Source organism: Geotrypetes seraphini, chromosome 10, assembly GCF_902459505.1.
Source record: "Geotrypetes seraphini chromosome 10, aGeoSer1.1, whole genome shotgun sequence".
Lineage (NCBI taxonomy): Eukaryota > Metazoa > Chordata > Amphibia > Gymnophiona > Dermophiidae > Geotrypetes > Geotrypetes seraphini.
The window spans coordinates 35442693-35455135 of NC_047093.1; the positions used below are offsets into that span (position 1 = coordinate 35442693).

General features: G+C 41.6%; 1 protein-coding gene across 5 annotated transcripts in view; it reads right to left on the bottom strand.

Moving 5' to 3' along the window:
• Window positions 1-12443, bottom strand: part of SEPTIN9 (septin 9) — a 463475-nt gene that overhangs the window by 103616 nt on the left and 347416 nt on the right. The window lies entirely within an intron of this gene.

Below are 12443 nucleotides of genomic sequence, written 5' to 3' on the forward strand. Positions count from 1 at the left end.
AAGATTCACAAATTGTGTGTAAAAAAAAGTGATGACAGTTCTCTTCCCCAGTCACCTTACTCTCCTGACTTGGCCCCTGCCGACTTCTTGCTTCCTAAACTTAAAATCCACCCTGAAAGGAAAGCAATTCAATACCATTGAAGACATAGCAAAATATGATGCAGCAACTTTTGTTGATTCCTGAAAATGCGTTTAAGGACTGTTTCCAGAAGTGGAAACGACGTTGAGAAAAGTATATGTAGGAAAGAGGCGTACTTTGAAGGGGACCAAATGGAATAAGTTGTAAGATTGTTTAATAAATTTTTATACAATCAGTCCTGGAACTTTTTGAGCAGACCTCGTGCCTGCACCTATGTTGCGCATGATCAGGCATATATTATAACAGTGTGCCTAACTTTTATGAATACCCACAATCGGTGTCAGGTCAAAAGCGCGCCGGGACAAAGGCGCGAGCAGACAACTGAGCACAGCGTGGAGGCGCGCGCCGAAGAAAAAGACTGTTTTTAGGGGCTACGACGGAGGGTGTGTAGGGGGAAACCCCCCCACTTTACTTTATACAGATTGCGCCGCGTTGTGGGGGGTTTGGGGGGTTGTAACCCCCCACATTTTACTGAAAACTTAACTTTTTCCCTGTTTTCATGGAAAAAGTTACGTTTGCTAAAATGTGGGGGGTTACAACCCCCCAAACCCCGCCACGATCTGTATTAAGTAAAGGGGGGGGCTCCCCAACAAAACCCCCCGTCGCAGCCCCTAAAAACAGTCTTTTTCTTCAGCGCGCGCCTCCGTCTTGCGCTCAGTTGTCGGCGCGCGCCTTTGTCTTCCGTGTTACTGTCTATGAACCCCCACAATCCTTCCATGCTCCCAGAATTTATGCATACCACTTTATAGAATATGCTTAGAAAGACTGGCACTAATGAGATGCCTTTCGGCATGGATTGGCTTGAAAATATTTGCACAGATTTGTGAACACAACTTGGTCACACGATACAGAATCTGGCCCTTGGTGCCTAAATAAGGCTTTTAAAAATCGAGGCAAACAAAATAGTAGACCTAATAGCACTGTTGATTTGAGGCCAAATTTAAGAGTTCAGAATTTCTTAAATCAGTCTCTCTGCTGCTATAACGGGCAATTCAGAGTAGCAAACCTTCTGCACTATTGGTACAAGCTGGATTTCAAGGTGTATCTGGAATACTGCCTACACCAGCAGTTCTCAAACCAATCCTGGAAGAGTATCAATCAGGTTTTCAGGATATACAAACTGAATATGCACGAGACAGATGTGCACATATGCCTCCATTACATTAAATTCTCATATGCATATTAATTAGGTGAAAGTTAAAGAATCCAGATATGTCAATTGTGTCCTTAGGAAACACTGACCTACATTCTGAAGACTACTTAATATATGGCCAATTTATATAAATATAGAGTACTGTATTGCTAAGTGAATAACAATAAAATTGGATAAGAAGTTAATGGGGTATAGTTATGGACAAGGAGAGAGACATCTTAGGAACGAGAGTCAAAGGAAAGGTAGAAAAGGCAGGTAATTCTTTACAGTTGCTTGTTATACTACTTGAGGCCCACAAAAACTTCAATGTGGTTCACAAGAATAAAACAGGTAAAACAAAAGTAGTTTAGAAAGCAGAAGCGAAAGCTTTCTGAAAAAGGTGTGTATTTTAGCGAGGGTGGATGAGAGGGCAACTTAAGTTTAAAGTTTAAGAAAGGAGGACTCAAGCCTGAAACGTGAAGGTAGTGCTACATTAACAGAAGGCTGTTTCCTGGAATAAGTCCAAGAGGAGGAGGAGGTGGTGGAGGGAGGAGAGTACCAAACTAGAAAGGAGAGAAGGAAATGAGTAAGTATGCAGGTAAGAAGAGAGTTAAGGTAGCTCAAGAACAGAGGACAAACGGCCTTTGAAAACCAAGGTCAGAAGTTTGAATTTGATCCGGAAAGAAAACAGGCAGCCCGTGGAGTAATGAGTAACTGTCAAAAATCATTGTTACGGAGACATTTAATAGCTGTACATTGTATGAGTTGCAATTAAAACTGTGCGGTAAGCTGGCATAGAAGAAATACCAATAATCTAGGTATGAAAAGGCCAAGGAGAAGAGAACAGGTACATTATGGGGGGTGAAGGAATTCAATGGAAAGCAAAAAAAACAAGAAAATGAAGAATGGCATCAGCTTGAGGAGAGTTTGAAATCAAGACTAAAGAATCTTATCAAAATCCTTGACTTTAGGAATTAGAAAAGTCTTCAATTTCGAGAGTAGAGGGCTAGGCAATATAGGGGCTGGGGAAAATGAATTCTTTCACATTTGGCAGTGTTAAGAAAAAGAAGAAAGTCTTCATCTGGTTTCCCAATGGCTCAATGACCATCAAAGGAGGTGGAGCAAGAGACTTGGAAAAGTATCTGGATATTATCTGCATAAGAGAATGCAGCACTGTGATTGTATGATAGTGAGCAAGGGGGCTCCCCAAGAAGACATGGAGGTGAGAATTGATCCGACAGGCACAATTTGAAACAACGAGAGAAGTAAGCCAAAACTGTATCCGACATGCCAATAGAGAGGGGTAGTGGATGCCTGGAATGCGCTCCCGAGAGAGGTGGTGGAGAGGAAAACGGTGAGAGTTCAAAGAAGCGTGGGATGAACACAGAGGATCTGGAATCAGAAAAATAAATAGTAAATATTGAAGACCTAAGGCCAGAACTGGGCAGGCTTGCACAGTATGTGTCTGTATATGGCCTTTTGGTTGAGGATGGGCTGGGGAGGACTTTGACAGGGACTTCAGCAGTTGGAACCCAAGCACAGTACCGGGTAGAGCTTTGGATTCTTGCCCAGAAATAGCTAAGAAGAAAAAAAAAATTTACAAATTTTAAAAAATTGAATCAGGTTGGGCAGACTGGATGGACCATTCGGGTCTTTATCTGCCATCATCTACTATGTTACTAAGTAGTACAAGAAGAGAATCAACCAGTTCAAAAGGTTTTTCTTTTGTTTTTTAAATTCTATCTGCTTTTTGATCAAATGTGAACAAATTCACTATAAAAAGAGTTCTGCTCTTCATCAAGTGTTCCTGCATGTGCAAATAATTTTGAGCAGTTTTATGGAGATGTGCCCTTAAACATAAAGCAAGGCAGTCAGCTGTTTCTTAGTTAAGGGAATCAGGAAGGATCCTGTTCAAGCCTTTTATCCATGTGACCACATGGCCCGAGCTTATATAGCATAAAAGGCTGTCTTTGTTCCAGGCACAAAGGACAGAATTAGGTCCCAGTGAAATCATTCAAAATACAAAATCTAGTCATTATAAGCTGAAACCACTGTGGTATCATTGTACATTTTGTCTCCCATCTGCACCTTTTTAAGGCAAATTATGCGTATTAAGATTTTGTAGGTGAGTTTCAGAGTTTGAGACAGTATGGGCTAGATTCACTAACTCCCGATTCCGTGCCCGATTGTATGCAGGCCGACGAATTCACAAAAGGCCTGCATGCAAATCGGGATGATCGTTGACACGCCCCCCCCCCCACCCACCGCACGGATCGCTAGAGAGAGATCCCGACGCATACGCAAACCATCTGAAGACCTGCAACTTTTTTAAAAAACTTTAACTTTTAATCAGCCCAGCGAGCCCGTGGTTTTAACCCGCTTTAAACCCTTGGGTTAAAACCACGGACTCGCAGTGCAGGGCAGGAGATCAGGGCTGAGACAGGGCAGAGAGCAGATCGTGACAGGGCAGGAGATCAGGGAAGAGAGCAGATCGGGGCAGAGAAGCAGGGCAGTTGGAAAGGACCTCAGCGATTGGTCCTCAGCAGTCGCTTACTTTGGATTGGCCAGGCCAGTCGGTGTTGCTTTTTTATTTTAGTGATTTCTTCCCTGTCTGCATTTGAATGCCGTTCCCCCTCATTTGCATGCATGGATCGGAGGAGGATCAGGTTAGAGAACTGGGTCAGAGGGAAATCGGGTCGCAAAGGGCTCGCAAACCAATCAGTACACGATTGGTTTGCTTAGTGAATCTAGCCCTATGTTAGAGAGGGAAGCTCTCTAGACTGAAAGCTCTCTTGCAAAGACTGTCTCGCATATTTGTGTATAGTCTGTCCAATCTGGTAATGCTACAGAAAAGAAGTAGTATTAATATGGGGATTTGTGGATGCACATGAGTGCGAGAATGCAGATTTGTGTGTCAGAAATAGGGAGGTTTGTAACTCATTAGAAACACAGAAACATAGAAAAAGACGGCAGATAAGGGCTGCGGCCCATCTAGTCTGCCCACCCCAATGACCCTCCCCTATTTAACTCTGTGCAGAGATCCCACGTGACGATCCCATTTCTTCTTGAAATCAGGCACGCTGCTTGCCTCGATCACCTGAAGTGGAAGTCCATTCCAGCGATCAACCACTCTTTTGGTGAAAAAGTATTTCCTGGTGTAGCCGTGCAACTTCCCCCCCCCCCCCCTGATTTTCCATGGATGTCCTCTTGTCGCCGTCGGACCTCTGAAAAAGAAGATATCCTCTTCTACCTCGATACGGCCTGTGAGGTATTTGAACGTCTCGATCATATCTCCCCTCTCTCTGCGTTCCTCGAGTGAGTATAGCCGCAATTTATCCAGTCGTTCCTCGTACAGGAGATCCTTGAGTCCCGAGACCATCCGGGTGGCCATTCGCTGGACTGACTCAAGACTCAGTACATCCTTGCGGTAATGAGGCCTCCAGAATTGCACACAATATTCCAGATGGGGCCTCACCATGGATCTATACAACGGCATAATGACTTCAGGCTTACGGCTGACGAAACTCCTACGTATACATCCTATGATCTGCCTAGCCTTAGATGAAGCCCGCTCCACTTGATTGGCAGTCTTCATGTCTTCACTCATTTGTATACATACACAGAGAGATGCAAAGGATTTTAGATCTTTATATAGGAGTAAAATGGTGTGGTAGCCGCGTTAGTCCACTTTTTAAAAAGTAATACCGTATATAAAAATAAAACGGAACAAATGAAATAAGGAGATACCTTTTTTTTCATTCTGCCAATAATGAATTTTTAAATTAGCTTTCAAAGATAACTTCTTCAGATCAGAAATATGTCGACAATAATGTGATTAGAAATCCAGATCTTTGTTAAGTCCCCTCTGGTGGGTGTCAAAAATATTTTATCATTTTGATTTCAAAGGCTAATCAAAACGCACATTAAGTTACCTTATTTCTTTTAAGTTTTATTTCTATAGATCTTTACACGCTAGTGGCTGCTTATCCAGAATTCGGTATCCTATATAAATAAGTTGCATTCATAAATCTACAGCAGTAACAATCCAAATTATGTTGATCAGCATTGAACGAACACTGCTGGCTAAGTATTACTGCTGGGTCTTGCTGTTCAGCAGAGAATCTATCTAATCAAGAAATGTTATTCTTAAATTCAGCGTTAGTAGCTATGGACCTGCATCTCTAAATCAGTAAGGATGCAATTTTCCAGTCATGTCCTCCAAACTACTAAAATGAAGTCAATACAAACAGATAAGGAGCACGAGGTACGATTCTGAAGACAAAATACAATTCACTGTTGCCCAGCAGCTAAATGTAACCGATTTGAAAATTATTCAATCATCAGACTTCCTTGGTTGTTCCTTTATGGGGTTTTTTGGTTTTGTGTTTTTTTTAAATTATATATTTATTCAATTTTTTCCATAAACTTCCAAGCATATAATCTTGTACAGATGGTGTGGATAACCAAATTAAAAAAAAAAAAAGGTATAGTAATTAAACAAACAGCAAGAATACCATACTAAAAGTTAGCATAGTTACAAATAATTAAGCACAATGAAGTCCACTATCAGATCCAAGAGTTATAGAGTAAAGCAATTTCAGGAATACAAATTATAGTAAAGACTTAAATGTCCGCTGCTAAACCAGGAACCCAAAATTATTCATGAGTGATTGTTAATATAGTTCCTTCCTTTTCTGCTCGTTTTTGAGATATAAATGATGTCAGATGGCTCGGATCAAGGAAAACATATTTGAATGAGTTATATCTAAACTATGCATTTACAAGGATAACGAGGAAAAAAATTCCTCCTTTATGGATTACTTAATTATATCCCCCCTTTAACAAGGTGGGTTACAGTACCACATTCACAATAAGCATTACAAACAGCCATATGACACAAACATGAATTTCATCAACGTATCATATAATTCACCCAATGAAATTGCTCAACACCCATGCTTCATTTTGCAAAAGAGATGTCTCTTCATGAACCTCTTAAAAACAAGCGCATCGTTTTGCTTTCTAATATACAATGGAAAGGCACTCCACGCATCTGGACCAGCACAAGAAAAAGCTCCCATTCTTGTGACTTTCAACCTTGCCTGCTGTATAGTAGGAACATAAAACGCTCCAGCTTGCGCCGGAGTGTACACTTTAAAAATAAAAAGCCCCCAAAATTAGTTAGTTGAAAGTCCAAATTCACAGGATAAAACAGAGGTCCATAGGAACCGACATACACAATCATACAACTCTCAGAACCAAAAAATATCTAGCAGCTAAATACAAAATCATACACCCTTCGCTCGAACCAAGAATACCTGCTGGAAATATCCTCCTTCAAAGACATCAAATACAAAAACGTTAGGACAAGAATGTTCTCAGTGATATCTCCAAGGTGGTGGAATTCCCTTCCAAAGGAATTAAAATGAGAAAGGACATCAGAAAATTCAAGAAAGGGATAAAAACCATCCTTTTTACAGACTACTTTAATAGTACAAGACAGGGAGGTAGCAACACAAGAGGAAATAGCTGGATACCTCCAACTTGGAACACAATAGAAAGAATTCAGCAGATATACCTAGAATGTATATATAGAGCAGGGATCTCAAAGTCCCTCCTTGAGGGCTGCAATCCGGTCAGGTTTTCAGGATTTCCCCAATGAATATGCATTGAAAGCAGTGCATGCACATATATCTCATGCATATTCATTGGGGAAATCGATCTCATGCATATTCATTGGGGAAATCCTGAAAACCCGATTGGATTGCAGCCCTCAAGGAAGGACTTTGAGACTCCTGATATAGAGTGAATACAGTATTCTCTAGAGCGCTGGTTCCCAACCCTGGCCTGGAGGACCACCAGAGCCAGTCAGGTTTTGAGGATAACCCTAATGAATTTGCATGCCTGTCACCTCCATTATATGCCAATCTCTCTCATGCATATTCATTAGGGCTATCCCAAAAACTCAACTGGCTAGTGGTCCTCCAGGACAGGATTGGGAACCACTGCTCTAGAGTATATATAGGGTGAAGATAGTGAGTAAAGAGACTATATACTCAGTCAGAAAGACTGAAGGTAAAAGATCTATAAATGCACCATACCATGATACCTAAACGCACAAAAACACCAGTGAATACCATCTGAAGCTGTAATGTAAACCTTCACAGAAACACTCTAATTCTGTATTGTAACACCACTATACACTGTAGAAGCCCGTGCATGGAAACGTCAAAGAAACACTATTCGCCAATGACGCCAAACTATGTAATATAGTAAGTGAATGCAGTTTACAGAATTATATGGCGCAGGACCTGCTTACATTGGAAAGTTGGACCTCAACCTGGCAGCTAGGCTTCAATGCTAAGAAATGTAAGGTCATGCCCCTCGGAAGCGGAAATCCATGCAGGACGTACTTCTTGAACGGAGAAACTTTAACTAGGACTTCAGCAGAACGAGATTTAGGAGTAATCATCAGTGCAGACATGAAAACTGCCAATCAAGTGGAGAAGGCTTCATCTAAGGCAAGGCAGATATTGGGTTGTATCAATAGAAGTTTCGTCAGCCGAAAGCCTGAAGTCATAATGCCGTTGGACAGGGCCATGGTGAGACCTCATCTGGAGTACTGTGTGCAATTCTGGAGGCCACATTACAGTAAAGATGTGTGCAGAATTGAATCGGTTCAGCGGACGGCCACCAGGATGAAATCGGGGCTCAAGAGTCTCTTGTACGAAGAGAGACTGAACAAATTGCAGCTCTACACTCTCGAGGAACGTAGGGAGAGGGGAGACATGATCGAAACATTTAAGTACCTCACGGGACGCGTCGAAGTGGAAGATGATATTTTCTTTCTCAAGGGACCCTCGGCCACAAGAGGGCACCCGCTCAAACTCAGGGGCGGAAAATTTCATGGCGACACCAGAAAGTATTTATAATAATAATAACTTTATTTTTGTATACCGCTATACCCCGAAGAGTTCTAGGCGGTTCACATCAATTAAATAGAGTTACAAGTGGTTCACATCAATTAAAACAGAGTAACAGCGGTTCAAGACCAACTTGATCAGAGTTGCCAGGGGGGGAAGGGGGAGGTGGTGAGGGGGGGAGGTTTATTTAGTTAGGAAGGGGCATTAAGGATCCTGGTCTTGGAAGAGGTGGGTTTTGAGCATTTTTCTAAAGCCGAGGTAGTTGGGGGCCTTGAGGGCCATTTGGGTTAGCCATGGGTTTAGCTTGGCAGCTTGGAAGGCGAAGGTTTTGTCAAGGAATTTTTTAGAGTGGCATTCTTCACAGAGAGAGTGGTTGATCATTGGAACAAGCTTCCAGTGCAGGTGATCGAGGCAGACAGCGTGCCAGACTTTAAGAATAAATGGGATACCCATGTGGGATCCCTACGAAGGTCAAGATAAGGAAATTGGGTCATTAGGGCATAGACAGGGGGTGGGTAAACAGAGTGGGCAGACTTGATGGGCTGTAGCCCTTTTCTGCTGTCATCTTCTATGTTTCTATGTTTCATTACAGAAACTCGTGCAAACCGCTCTGAATTGACTCCCCTGTCATTAGTTGCGGTATAGAAGCTTTAACAAACAATAAATGCTATTGCCCCATAATTTAGCCTTCATGTGCATCGAGATCTCACATACTCACCTTCCTGGTGCTGAAATGCCCTATTTTACCATATTCTTCTGCAAAAGCCTTTTACTATGTTTAAATTGGAAGAGATACGACGTGGCTATATCACACAACCAGAAGAATGAGTTTATGTCCAGCCTATGACCTTGAAATCTTTCTGTGGGTGGTATTTATTGTGTTACTTGTATCCCTGGAAAAATCAGGAATCAAACTTGCAATTGTCCTGTTACACAGGATTTAGTGGGCTGCCATATTAGATCACCCAGTCTCCTGCAATTACTCAAGGATAGATTCTACAGGAAGAACTAGAAATTGTGGCAATTTTGTGATATATTTGCATGTGAAGTAATGCAAGATTTTATATCAAGATTTTTAAAATCACATACATAGATAGATAGACAGATAGATAGACAGATAGAGAGAGAGATGGGAAATCACACACACACACACACACATATATATATATATATTTTTCCCACCTATATATATATATTTATATATCAGCTGGGAAAAAAGGATCTCCTATTGGCATAAGAAAGAGCTCAAGATGGTGGGAGGAGCTACAGGAAGAACTGCAGATCTGGAGGCAAATAAGCTAACTGCTCCAAATAATTCCCTGAGGCAGCGGTTAAAGATTGAAAACCGCGAAACGCTGGCCATATTGGAGACACAGTGAAGCGGCTTATGTAATGATATAGAGGAAGAAAATAAGCCAAGTACTATTACAGAAGATTTACTGATTACCGATATCTGTTTTGGTATAATGAAAATATGAGAAAAATGAGGAACAACATGAGAATGAATGAAGTAATATAAATAAGTGAAAGTTAATATGATAGAAGTACTTCCCTTTAGAGATTTCTACTATATCTTGTAATGTTGTGGGAACTATGACAGAATAAAAAAGTATGAAACCCGTCTATGAATACACATAAGGAATTTCTACATCAATCTCTGTCCATAAGTCTAAGGGCTCCTTTTACAAAGATGCACTAGCGGTTTTAGCGCGTGCTAGCCGCTACTGCTGTTGTGTTAGAGCTTTGTGCATCTGGGCCTCAAGGAATAAAAAATTTTATGCTGCTTATCCTAGGAATAAGCAGTGGATTTCTCTAAGTCACCTCAATATTGGTTTATGGCCATCTGTTTTAGGAAATTTGACAAACCTTTTTTAAACCCTGCTAAGCTAACTGCTTTCACCACATTCTCCAGAAACAAAATTCCAGAGTTTAATTACACGCTGAACGAAAAAATATTTTCCACCATTTTGGAAAGAGTAAATAAGCAATTCACATCTACCACAAATTGTATTTAAATGCATTCAAATGCCTATCAATGAGATTGGTTGGTATTCCCTCCCAATACTCAGACATCAAGAGCAGAAGCAAACACTGGCGTTTTAAGGTTTTTCCAAGAGATTTCTTTTCAATTTGGCATATTAAAGTGTAGGTTTTGCCCTCTCTCGAAAGAGAAAGGAAGCCTGTGCAAGTTTTAGGGGCCAGTAGTATGACAAACATGTGCTCGAACCCAAGCAGAACCAAAAGTGAAAGCTCACATTGGCACCTGTTTATCTGCAAGCTTAAATGAGCCTTAAAGTGCAAATAATTTTTAAAAGCACAGAACAGTGCTGATGTGGCCCACACTTCCGGTGAATCTGAATATGCACACAAGAGCCTTACCACAAAACCTTTGTGTACATGTCCCAAGCACTCAACTCCCCCCTACTTTTGGTTTGATTTCAGCACATATAAAAATGTATTAATTTTATAGAAATGCAAGGTCATGCATTTGGGCTGCAAAAACTGAGGGAACAATACAGTTTAGGGGGTGAAGAACTTAAGTGCACGACAAAAGGGCGGGACTTGGTTATGATCGTAGGTGATGATCTTAAGGTGGCCAAACAGGTTGAAAAGGTGACGGCGATAGCTAGAAGGATGTTAGGTTGCATAGGGAGAGTAGGTTGCCAGTAGGAAAAAGGAAGCACTTATGCCCCTATACAAGATTCTGGTGAGACCTCATTTAGAATATTGAGTACAATTCTGGCGACAGCGCTTTCAAAAAGATATAAAAAGGATGGAGTCGGTCCAGAGGAAGGCTACTAAAATGGTGCATGGTCTGTCATAAGACGTACTTAAAGATCTCAATCTGTATACTTTGGAGGAAAGGTGGGAGAGGGGAGATCTGATAGAGACATTTAAATACCTTCGTGATGTAAATGCGCATGAGTATTTCCTTTGATTACTCCAGAGCCTATCACCTCTTAACTTCATCCTATGCCCTCTCATTACAGAGCCTCCTTTCAAATGAAAGACACTCGACTCATGCACTTTTACATCGCGAAGGTCTCTCACATCTCCCCTCTCCCACCTTTCCTCCAAAGAATACAGATTGAGATCTTTAAAGCTCTGGAATAAGAGGGCATAGGATGACGTTAAGAGGTGATAGGCTCTGGAGTAATCTAAGGAAATACTTTTTTACAGAAAGGGTGGTAGATGCATGGAACTGCCTCCAAGAAGAGGTGGTGGAGACAAGAGGCTGTGTCTGAATTCAAGAAAGCCTGGAATAGTCACGTGGGATCTCTTGAGAGAAAGGAAGAGATAATGGTTACTGCAGATGGGCAGACTGGATGGGCCATTTGGCCTTTATCTACCATCGTGTTTCTATGTTACTTATAGCCTAAGTGGTTTACATTCAGGTGCTCAAATATTTCTCCCTATCTCCAGGATCACAAGCAGCTGCTTTGGGCTTGAACCTGCAACCTCAAGGTGCTAGGGCTGCGGCCCTAACCACCAGGCCAGTCCTCCACATGGATTAGCTTCAAGCATCAGTTGGCTATTTTCTGCACTACTGGGTTCTCTGCTGTGGGCTTTGGAGTAGAAGTCACTTTTATGAGTTTAACAGAACACTGTACTGCTGGCTGGTGGCAAAAGTAAGGTGGCCTGAGGCACCAGCACACACACTCCGTATCCTCCTGCTAAGAGAAACTGAAGTCATGTGGGCAGAGTTTTCTGTCTGGATAAGAAATTGCCTTGAGAAAGTTGCAAACAGATGTACTCGAAAATTCCTACAAAAGAACACTAAAAAGCTACATTTCCTGTTCTCCGTCAGTGTGCACATATTTGCAAGTTCTTCCAATCCCTTATCAAGATGTATCTAGCTCTTCCAATCACAAAGCAAGATGCAAATAAAAATTAGTATCATTTTAAAACAAAGGAAAAAAAAACCACATACGCCCCTCTTAGACCAGCGCAGGTGCTTAGAATTTACACTGCCAATGCAAGACATTTTAAAGGCGTTAGACAGCATGAGCTCAACCACGGAACCCGCTCTTCAGATAAGATAAGAAAGAGCAAAGGTAAAGGAAAGCAAGCCACATTCAAACCAGTGCAATCCTAGCAAGCCTGCATGAAGAAACTGAAGTCCTAGTGGTTTGAAACCGTTTAAAAGCAAGCACAATAAACCAGAGAGAGTGGAATATGGCAGGGGGCGGGGATTAACTAGTCTCAGCCCTGGACCCAACCTAATTGCTGAGTCTGATCAAACTGATGG